At 35.0% G+C, this 12,265-nt stretch overlaps 1 long non-coding RNA gene across 1 annotated transcript; it reads left to right on the top strand.

The window, feature by feature from the left end:
- Positions 1 to 1,256: 1,256 nt before the first annotated feature.
- Positions 1,257 to 2,848, top strand: LOC138886417 (uncharacterized). Its single transcript, XR_011405144.1, has 3 exons — positions 1,257 to 1,305; positions 1,636 to 1,703; positions 2,656 to 2,848. It is a non-coding gene; the product is annotated as an uncharacterized lncRNA (long non-coding RNA).
- The last annotated feature ends 9,417 nt before the right edge of the window (positions 2,849 to 12,265 follow it).

Raw genomic sequence — 12,265 nt, 5'->3', positions numbered from 1 at the left:
AGCTCTGTATGGTGATTCTGGATTTGGGAACGCGATCGGAAGTGAATTCGGATGTCCGTAGGTCATTTTGGAGCCGTTTGGCTAAATATAGAAATTTGAAGGTTTTTGAGAAAATTCGATCGGAAGTGGAAATTTTGATATCGGGGTCGGAATGCGATTCCGAAAGTTGGGGCAAGTCCATAATGTCGAATGTGACTTGTGTGCAAAATTTGAAGTCATTCCTGAATGATTTTGGTAAGGTTTGAGACACTTAGTCTCTTTTAAGGAAGCTTAAGTTGGAAAAGTCAACCGGATATTGACTTATGTGTTAGAGCGCTCGAAATGTGAATTTTATGGTTCGGATAGCTTTGTTAGGTGATTTGGGACTTAGGAGTGTGTCCGGAATATTTTTGTGATGACCGGTGTAGAATTAAGCTTGAATAGGCAATTAGTATTTTGGCGAATTCCGGTTGATAGGTAAGATTTTGATCCGAGGCTCGGAATGGAATTCCGAGAGTTGCTGTAGCTTCGTTATTTAATTTTGGACTTGTCTGCAAAATTTGAGATCATTCGGACTAGTTTTGACGTGTTTCGACATCGGATGTGAAAATTTGAAGTTTCAAAGTTCATAGGCTTGAATCCGAGGTGAATTTAATATTTTTGCGTTGTTTTTGGTGATTCGAAGGAACAACTAAGTTTGTGTCATATTATTGGACTTGTTAGTATACTTTGTTGGGATCCCATGAGGCTCGGACAAATTTTGGAAGAGTTTTTGGAAGATTTTTGCCGTTTTGAGCATAAATGTAATGATCTAAAGGTTCATTTTTAGTTCTAGAGATCCAAATTTGATTCCGAGACTTCCTGAATTTTGATAATGAATTATAGGACTGATCTGAAAATTTTGGTCTAATTTCATCAAGTCGCGATTGGGTTTTTGACGCGAAACATGAGTAATTGTTTAACGAGCGAAATGGATATCGCACTGGGCAAATGAGCTCCGAATTGAGTTTCGATTGAAAGGTTGTGTTAGTATTATTATTTGTGACTCATAGGAACAAGAATTTTCTAATTCCGAGTTCGTATGATGGAGTTAGAGCCATTTTAGTGAAAAATGGCTGTGCTGCAATTTAAATTGGCTGCTGGTGTATTTTTTAGCAGCAGTGAACAGTAACCCGCGCGTGAACAGTACCGCGCGGGTGAACAGTAATTCCGAAAATCTGGGCAGTGAGTTTATATCCGATTTTGGGTCATTTTCCCACCATTTTCAGTCATTTTGAGAGCTTTTGGACGGGGATTGAAGGGAGTTTCAACTGAGATCGATTGGAGGTAAGTTTTATGAGTTAAATACATGATTTTATTGAAGAATCATCCTTGAAATCCATGAAAACATAGCCAAATTATAAGAAATTAGGGCTTGAGATTGAAATTCTAAAATGAAGATTTGAGGGTTCATTTGAACTCCGATTTTAGTAAATTTTATATGTACGGACTCGTGGCAAGACAAGGAATCCGGTGATATGACATTCGTAATTTTTCGAGAAGTGGGCCCGGGGCTCGGGTTTTGCAAATTTCGTAATTTTCGATATTTTTCGAGTCTTTTCGATTGGGTTATATTCCCTTAGCCTGTTGTAATATATTCCTTGTGGTTTTGGAAAGATTCGACGCGCGAGGAGGTTGAATCGAAAGGAAAGGGCATCGCGGAGTAGACTTTTGGCCGTCTTGAGGTGAGTAATAGATGTAAATGCTGTTCTGAGGGTTTGAAACCCCGGACTTTCACATTGTAACGCTATATTGAGGCGTGACACTCACTCCATGGCGAGTGCGTGGTCGGATACTATTGGGGATTGTGACTTGGTCCATCCCGTGTGATGTTTATACTATACTGGTGATTGATACACATACTTCATTGATATTACTGGGCTTGATGCCATGTTTGGGGCCTTGTGCCGATTTGTAAAATCCTTCGAGGATTGATATTACTGCTTAGCATGATTTGCATATCATTTAATTTCAGTCCAAGGTTTTAAATGCTGTTTTGCAAACTCAGCCATAATTCTAAGTGTTGAAAACTTAAATGATATTTTTAAATGTATTCCGGGCTGGGAACTTCTGTTTTGTAAATGCCCAAGGGGCTTATTATATTATTTTCTGGACTGATTATAAAGTGACTTGAAACAGTGGTAACAATGACACTGTGTGATATACTTGAAACAGTGGTAACAATGACACTGTGTGATATACTTGAAATAGTGGTAACAATGACACTGGATGATATACTTGAACAGTGGTAACAATGGCACTGTATGATATAAATTGGTCAGGTAACAATGGCTGACCGGTCAGGTAACAATGACTGACCAAGATATTGCGCTTGGGCTGTAGGAGCCCCTCCGGAGTCTGTACACACCCCCAGTGAGCGCCGTCGACGATAAATAAATATGGATGGCTCGGGCTGCACGCCGCAGTGGGTACTGGAATGTACCATCATATGCATTGCATTGCATTCATGTATTTCTATTTATACCCTTATTTAGCTGCTCAGTTCCACATGTTGCTGTATATTTGGATTTTAGCTTACTTTGTGTATTTACTGGATTTTCTTATCTTCGGACTGTAGTTACTTTTATTACTCACTGGGTCGGAGTACTCACTTTACTCTCTGCACCTTGTGTGCAGATCCAGGGCAGTCTCAGGCTCAGTAGATCCAGTTGATCACCAGATCCAGCTTCTGGGAGTATCGAGGTAGCACGGCGTTCGCATCCATTGATCTTCTCCCTCCTATCCTATCTCTTTATTTCCGCATTATCAGACTTTGGATATACCATGTATTAGGATGATATTCTGTATTCTAGAGGCTCAGATTCGTGACACCGGGTCCTAGTGAGATTATATTGTGTATTTTGTTAAATTCTTCAGTACTTTAATCTTGCTTAATTGATATTTCTTTCCGCTATTTTTGATAAATTGGGTTAAGTGTTGAATAATGGTCGGGCTTGCCTAGTAGTGTGTTGGGCACCATCACGACCGGAATTTGGGTCGTGACATTTATAAACTAAAATTCCAATACATAAACTAATATCCTAAAGGTTCAACTCATATCCACAAAAGTTCAAGTCATATCCTAAACTTTCAATTTATAAACTAAATTTCCAATACATAAACTAAAAGTCCAATTCATATCCTAATTGTTCAATTCATATCCTAAAGGTTCAACTCATATCCACAAAAGTTCAAGTCATATCCTAAAATTTCAATTTATAAACTAAAATTCCAATACATAAACTAATATCCTAAAGGTTCAATTTCATATCCTAAAGGTTCAACTCATATCCACAAAATTTCAATTTATAAACCAAAATTCCAATACATAAACTAATATCCTAAAGGTTCAATTCATATCCTAAAGGTTCAACTCATATCCACAAAAGTTCAAGTCATATCCTAAAATTTTAATTTATAAACTAAAATTCCAATACATAAACTAATATCCTAAAGGTTCAATTCATATCCTAAAGGTTCAACTCATATCCACAAAAGTTCAAGTCATATCCTAAAATTTCAATTTATAAACTAAAATTCCAATACATAAACTAATATCCTAAAGGTTCAATTCATATCCTAAAGGTTCAACTCATATCCACAAAAGTTCAAGTCATATCCTAAAATTTCAATTTATAAACTAAAATTTCAATACATAAACTAAAAGTCCAACTCATATCCTAAAGGTTCAATTCATATCCTAAAGGTTCAACTCATATCCACAAAAGTTCAAGTCATATCCTAAAATTTTAATTTATAAACTAAAATTCCAATACATAATCCTAAAGGTGCAACTCTTAGGGTTTCTTCTCTTCAAACAATTTCTTCCCCAAATTAGTAGGTAAAACTAAATATTTTGGACTAAATGTATTAATAAGAACCCTAAAAAATGCAAATAATATATAACTTTGAACCCTAATATGGTTGAGCTAACTTTGAACCCTAACATGGAGAAATTAAACCCTAATATGGAGAAATTAACTTTGAACCCTAACATGGTTGAACAAATAATATATAACTTTGAACCCTAACATGGATAAATTAAACAAAATCACTGTATTTCGAAAAAAACAAAGAAAGGAGAAAGAAACCTACCTTGGGAATGGAGGTCGCCGGCGGTGGAGCTGCTACCGTCGGCGGTCGTCGGTGGCGTGGGTGGCGCCGCTGCTGCTGGGAGTCGGAGGGGGGGGGGGTTTGAGTGTGAGAGAGAAAAGAGAAATTTTAGGGAATTTTTTTGAAAGAATGGGAGGGGAAACCCGATTTTGACACTGGAATTAAAAATAGCGACCAACTTTGGTCGCTATTTTGGTAGCAAAATAAGTTTTGACTTTTTGACCAAAATAGCGACCAAAGTTGGTCGCTATTTCTAAAAAAATTAAATTACTTTTAATTCAATTTAAAATTATGTACATATGTAGTATAAATTTAGGATTTTAATTCAATTTAAGCTATATATATATATATATATATATATATATTGATATAAGTCAAGACGTTTTAATTTATTGTTAATATATATACATGCATATGAGTAGGTTATAAGTCGATGAATCAATTTACAAGTGTATCAATACCTAAAAGAACCCGTCCCTGTGTTCCGAGCGCTTCATGTTCTTATATATATATATATACACTATATACTATATTATACTATATATATCAAATATACCTTGATATATAATACACTTAGTATATATACTATACTATGCACTAAGTATTAGTGCATTAGCTAATATTATATCGAATATAGCTTATATATATATACACTATACTATATATATAGTATAGTGTATTATATAATACACTATACTATACACTTAGTATATATAATACACTTAGTATATATATACTATACCATACTATGCACTAAGTATTAGTGCATTAACTAATATTATATCGAATATAGCTTATATATATATATATATAATATACACTATATACTATATATATCGAATATACCTTGATATATAATACACTTAGTATATATACTATACTATGCACTAAGTATTAGTGCATTAGCTAATATTATATCGAATATAGCTTATATATATATATATATATATATATATATATATATATATATATATACTATACTATATATATAGTATAATGTATTATATAATACACTATACTATACACTTAATAAATGTAATACACTTAGTATATACTATACTATACTATATCGAATATAGTGCATTAGCTAATATTATATCGAATATAGCTTATATATATATATATATATGAGTAAGTTATAAGTCAATGAATCAATTTATAAGTGTATCAATACCTAAAAGAACCCGTCACTGTGTTACGAGCTCTTCATGTTCTTATATATATATATATATATATACTATATTATACTATATATATCGAATATACCTTGATATTGTAACGACCCGACCGGTCATTTTGAGCTCTAGCGCGTCGTTCAGCAGTTGAAAGTCATGAACAGTTTCATTTCAGGTATATTGACTTGTACGTATGGTCAGAGTTGAATTTCGGGAAATTCGGAGTCAAATTGGAAAGAAACTTTTCATTGCGGCAACCTTAAGTTGAAGAAAATGGCTAAGATTGGAATTTTGAGTAAACGACCTTGGAATTGGGATATGAAAGTTCCAGCATGTTCGTATGATGATTTCAGACTTGGTCGTATGTCCGGATTTGGTTTTGGATAACCCGTGAGCATTTCGGCGTATATTGTGGAAGTTAGTATTTTAGAAGAATTGCATAAATTTGGGTTGGAAGGCATTTCAGTATTATAGATATCCGTTTGCGATTCTGAGTCTGGGAATAGCTCCATATGGTGATTCTGGAGTTGGGAGCGCGATCGGAAGTGAATTCGGATGTCCGGAGGTCATTTTGAAGTCATTTGGCTAAATATAGAAATTTGAAGGTTTTTGAGAAAATACGACCGGAAGTGAAAATTTTGATATCGGGGTTGGAATGCGGTTCCGAAAGATGGGGCAAGTCCGTAATGTCGAATGTGACTTGTGTGAAAAATTTGAAGTCATTCGGACTAGTTTTGACGTGTTTCGGCATCGGATGTTAAAGTTAGAAGTTTCAAAGTTCATAGGCTTGAATCCGATTTGAATTTAGTATTTTTGCGTTGTTTTTGGTGATTCGAAGGAACAACTAAGTTTGTGTCATATTATGGGACTTGTTAGTATACTTTGTTGGGATCCCATGAGGCTCGGATAAGTTTTGGAAGAGTTTTTGGAAGATTTTTACCGTTTTAAGCATAAGCATGTAATGATCTAAAGGTTCATTTTTAGTTCTAGAGATCCAAATTTAATTTCGAGACTTTCGGAATTTTGATAATGAATTATAGGACTGATCTGGAAATTTTGGTCTAATTTCATCAAGTCGCGATTGGGTTTTTGACGCGAAACATGAGTTAATTGTTTAACTAGCGAAATGGGTATTGAACTGGGCAAACGAGCTTCGAATTGAGTTTCGATTGATGGACTATGTTCGTATTATTATTTGTGACTCATAGGAATAAGAATCATCAAATTCCGAGTTCGTATGATGGAGTTAGAGCCATTTTAATTAAAAATAAAAGTGCTGCAATTTTCCGTGGCTGCTGCTGTATTTTTTTAGCAGCGTGAACCGTAACCCCGCGCATGAATAGTAACTGCGCGGGTGAACAGTGACCACGTCTGTGAACAGTACCGCGCGGGTGAACAGTAATTCCAAAAAATCTGGGCAGTGAGTGTCGCGCCTCCTTTGTTCCGCCCCGCGAGGGCGCGTAGGTAGTTTTCTCCAATTAAAGGACAGTCGAAACGGGATTTGTTTATTTGTTTCAGAGTCGCCACCTGGGAATTTATGGCGTCCCAAGTCACCGGTTTTAATCCCGAATCGAGGAGAATATGACTCTGTTTGTCATTCTGCGAACCAGAAATCCTGAGTAAAGAATTCTGTTAATTCGGGAGAATGTGTTAGGCATTCCCGAATTCCGTGGTTCTAGCACGGTCGCTTAACCATTTTTATACTTGGCTTAATTATCTTGATTTACTAAATACATTTTTCTTGTTGCTCGATTTTATTACCGCCTTTGTTTAGATTGTTTACAATTATATAAACGAATCACGCGTACGTATATTCGTATTATATACCTTTTATAATTGTAGAGAATCGTGCCACGCATACGTGTACACAAAAAGGTTGATAATAGTTTTTATATTTTTATTATAAAAATACCATACGTTCAAAATTAAAAATAAAATTAAGAACATCGTCGCCCTTTTATGATTAAACAATGAACTGCACATCTCGAGTTTTTAGGAAATTAATTTGCTATTCTCCGAAAAATCCCTTTTATTAAATATTCGCTCGAAGTTGCGCGAACGCATAATCCGAATTGTTTTTTAGAAATATAATCAGGTTACGCGAACGTATCCCTAATCACAAAAATATTCTTGATGGTAGTATAAATTTGTTTACAAATTGTTTATTACATCCATATTATTTTTATGTGAAAATCATGAGAAATCCCCATTTGAGATGCCCTTAAATTCTTTGAAAAGAATTCACAATTTATTAAATGTTGACCGCTGATTATATTTTTACGTGTGAATTATATTCTTCCGAGCCATTCAAATTTTAGGAGTAAAAATAAACAAAGTGTGATTAATACTACCATTTTTCTCGTAAATACAATATATGTATACCCAAAAAAGTGAATTGCGTATGAAACTAAAAAATTGATTTATGAAAGGAAGAGATGTTTTCGAAGAATTTTCATTATTTTATTTGTAACGAATGCTATATTACATTCTTAAAATTGTTACAATTTATAAGCCTAATCTCCTTCCACATCACTTGTTCTTAATCCGATATGCATGATTATTTTAGTTAATTCTGCTTATGATTGAGTTTGGGATGTACATAATCGAAACGATTTTTATTCTCAACCTATGCAAACTATTAGCAAACACTAACTTTACACGTAAAAAAAAATTGTTGACTTATTGTTTACATTATTTTTTAAAGAAATGAGGTGATTGCATTCAAATAACTAGGCCATTTGTTATTAAGAAAAGAACTAATCTACCTGTTGTCTTTAATAAGACGATATCATATATAACATGAATATACCCCTACACCATTCACCATATTCCAACATTGTGAACCTAACGGATTTTATCAATGCATCTTTCGACTATTGATTATAAACATAACCATTATTACGCCATATATGAACAAAATGCAACCAACATCATCTAGCCTTAAACCACAACCAAATAATTAACAAAATATGCTAACAATGTATTTTCTTGACATTTCCATACTATTCTGTACCTAACTAACAATGTCACAAGACTTAATTAATGGCCAACTTTATGCCATGTTCCCTATCTTGACAATTCAGATATAACTATACTAATGAGATTTCGAAATGGATAACATTATTACAAAGCTTTTATACGAATTTCAAAATAAGATAATTAACTTATAGCCATCGTATCGAACTCACTATTAGTTAACCAACATGAAACAAAGCTGAAATTTAAACTAACGAACTAAAATGTATAGAAGACATAATTACAATTCGAGCTTCATTTATTTGTCATGTTGAAAGCTTTGCATGACATGAGTTTACAGATATGTACCTAGAAATGAAGGTAGAAGAAGTAAATTTCAGCAGTGACAGTAGTAACAAAATCAGCAGAAAATGCCAGTATTTCCACAGATTTGAGCAACAATACAGAACCCGAGAACCCAGACACAACATAGAATGACTCTTTAAGAAATTTCAGACTTTAAACTCAACAATGGGATTTGAACAAATCCAGACAGATAAAACACAGTATTTCTGATTTTTCAAGACTTAGGAGAAGGCAAACTGACAATTTCAATCTCAGAAATTCAACCTTAACACTAGCTTCTATTGTAGAAATCTGTTTTTTCCTGCTTCTGATTTTTCTTTCTTTATTTCTGTTTTTTTTTCTTTTTCTTGAATCAGATTTCTATTTCTGCTTCTGTGTGTTTTTTCCTCTCTTAATTTCTGTCCAGATTTTCTCTCTATCTCTCTCTGTGTATATGTATTTCTGTGTGTATTAAAATCTCAGTCCTTTTTTCAGTCCCAATCCCCTCTATCTTATACAGGTCTGCCCCTTTTCTTTTCAGTGCTGCCTGGACCCCCTTCTTCTTTTAAAAATCAGAAAATCCCATTAAAATCTGCTTTTACTACTTTAAATCCCATTAAGTGATCTTTTCCTGATTTTTAGCATTCCCATTACCCTTTGTTTCCCATTATCCTATTAGATTATAGCCATTAACAATCCACCAACAGCATACTAACATTATCATATGACTTTCACTGTTTTATTCCCAAAACACCCCTGAAATCCTACTGTTATTACTGCCCTTAATACAAAAATCAGAATCTAGTACAAAATAGATTTAAAAATCTGTTCAAACTTAATTATCAACCTGATTTAAAACAGCTATAACCAATTCTCTTAAGTTCTGGACTGAATCTTAACTGAGAATGCAATTTTCTAACACAATTGTATCTAATCAACATTTGTGAAATTGAATTTAAACCTAACATCACAACAACATCACACAGAATTCAACAGAACAATTTACACTGAATTTGAAATATGTATGAATGCAGGGGCATTGTCAGTATATTGACACTGCCTGAAACCAACTGCTCAGAAATTAATACACAAATGTTTGATAAACTTTCTGACTTATTAAACAAGAACCAACTAATTAGCAAGAACTAATTAACTGATTACAACAACATGATAATAGTCAATCAAAACAGGTGAGCAGGTTATTACAATGCATTATCATAAACGGGAATTCATAATGTAACTAATCGACGAACTTAATCGAGTCGATTACACACATTGTAAACAAACATAACCAACAGAAACAATTCACTTATTTGATCAAATATACGGGTATGAGACAGAATCACAGAATTTAAATAAACAAAAATGTGAAAAATAAATTACACAAGCTACTGAAACAGGCAACAATATACACATAGGATACAAAAAAGAAATAAGAAAAATACCTCTGAATCTTTAAATTTACATGGACTCAAGCTTGACTTTGAATTCGGACCTTTTTGAGGCTGAACAGACTTTATTCGAAGTATTCTCAATTGAGAATACCTCGATTAAAGTCTCTTAGACCTCAATCCCTTATTTAATTCGGGCAAATTCCATGTTTTGAAATTTTTAGGGTTTCTGATTCTTGGAGCTTAAATTCGAACACTTCTGGGCAGATTCGAAGGGAACCAAAGATGACACAAGGGTGAGGGAGGCCTAGGGTTCATTTGGTGTTAGTTTGGAACGAATCTGAGTGAGTTCATGTTTGGTTCGAACCTTCAAAAGAAGATTCGAAGAACTCTGAGGTGATTCGAGCCAAACAAACACCAGATCCATAGCTAGGGTAGTTAGGGGAAGCTACGGTGTTAATTTGGAAGTCATCGGAAAGGGTCGAGTTTTCAGACCAACCTTCGATTTAAGATTCGAAGAGTTGGGGCCTGATTCGAAGGAAACTAATACTAGATCTGTGAAGAGGGGGTTGTGAAGAGTCGAGGGTGTTCAGGTGGTGACCGGCGGCGTTGTTGCCGCCGGGTTTCAGGCGATGGAAAGTTAAGGCGGCTAGGGTTAGGGGTGTGATTCGGAGAGGATGATGAACAGTGGAGAGGGGGGGTGTTTAGTTAGGGGGCCGAGGTAGGGATTTGGATTTATATAGGGATGGGGTGGATTGATACTGACCGTTAGATCAGGCAGAATGGATGGCCAGGATCTATCTACTTACATGAATGGCGTCGTTTTGGTTTAGTTGGGGAATGGGTCGGCCCGGGTAATGGATCGGGTAGGGATTACGGGTAAGGGATGTGGGATCTCAGCCGTTGGATGGATTTGATCCAACGGTCCTTGATGAAATGTGACCAAACGTCGTCGTTTGGATTTATTCCTGAGTTGGACCGACCTGGGTTGTTTGGATTGGGCTGTGGGGGAGGGGGGTAAATTTGTTTGGGCCTGGATTTCAGTGCAGGTCCGATTTTTTTTAGTTTTTTTTAAAACTTATTTTACATTTCCTAATTTTAATCCTAAGTATAAAAATCCTAATAAAAAAAAATTATAAAACAATTTTAACCTTACAAAAATATTAATTACTTTTTTAACAACTATTTAACACATAGACAAAGCGTTAATCACACATTGAAACATTAAAACTAGAAAAAATGCATATTTTTGTGATTTTATTTCAATTATCTTTTAAATGCATAATTAAATCCTAGATATGCATGCAACATGTATTTTTATTTTAGTTTCGTTTAATTATAACAAAGCAAACATTTACGGACAAACACAAACAATTAATAAACACCACATAAATTCTAAAAATTGCATACTAAGAGAATTTTGTTTTATTTTTTGATTTATTTTAGAGTATTTTTCGTGAGGCAAAAATCACGTGCTCACATCTGCCCCTCTTTGTGCGGAAACTCGAAGAGTTTGCGTGCAAAGATAAAGTGAGCGGATACGAGCGATTTTTGCCTGTTCGAATACTCTATGAGAAGCATTTTTTGAAAGATTTGACCGAACCTCTGCTTCAAAGGTTTCCTACATATCCTTGGCTATAAAGGAATCAGGTCAATATAGTTCGGGAAGTTTTGGGTAGCTGGGACTACCATGGGACTGTGATGCTACTGCTGTTTCGTGCTGCTTTTACTGCTTGCTGACCTCCTTATTACACCTTGCTTCAAAGGTAAAACAAAAGCTAAACTAGACTATGGTATATGAATTACAGAATCTTATCTAGATCATGCCCTTGCGTTTCTTGTTGTCTTGATGTCTTGGTGACTTTTGGGCATCTTTTGCTTCTGATTTGTTCTGCATTTCCTTTCATTGTGCCTCGTATTTCCTTTATTTGTTTGGGACTCTTGTTGTTTCTTGCTGGGGATTTGGTTGGACTCCTCTGCTTTATTGACTTTACGTGTGCTCCTTTCTCACATGGGCGGGCTTTTGACTTCACCCGTAATGTCAAACTACATTGCCATTCTGTTCTTCAGGTGGGCGCCTGACTGCTGATCCTTCAATTGTATTCCCTTATTCTCCAGGTGGACGCCTGATTGCCTTTTCGATTCTTCATCCTCATTCTCCAGGTGGACGCCTGACTTCTTCTTAAATTCTTCATCCTCATTCTCCAGGTGGACGCCTGATTTCTTCTTAAATTCTTCATCCTCATTCTCCAGGTGGACGCCTGACTT

The sequence above is a fragment of the Nicotiana sylvestris genome, chromosome 2 (genome assembly GCF_000393655.2).
Source record: "Nicotiana sylvestris chromosome 2, ASM39365v2, whole genome shotgun sequence".
NCBI classification, from domain to species: Eukaryota; Viridiplantae; Streptophyta; class Magnoliopsida; order Solanales; family Solanaceae; genus Nicotiana; species Nicotiana sylvestris.
The sequence above is the reverse complement of the archived record's forward strand: the minus strand, read 5'-3'. Positions and strand labels throughout refer to the sequence as shown.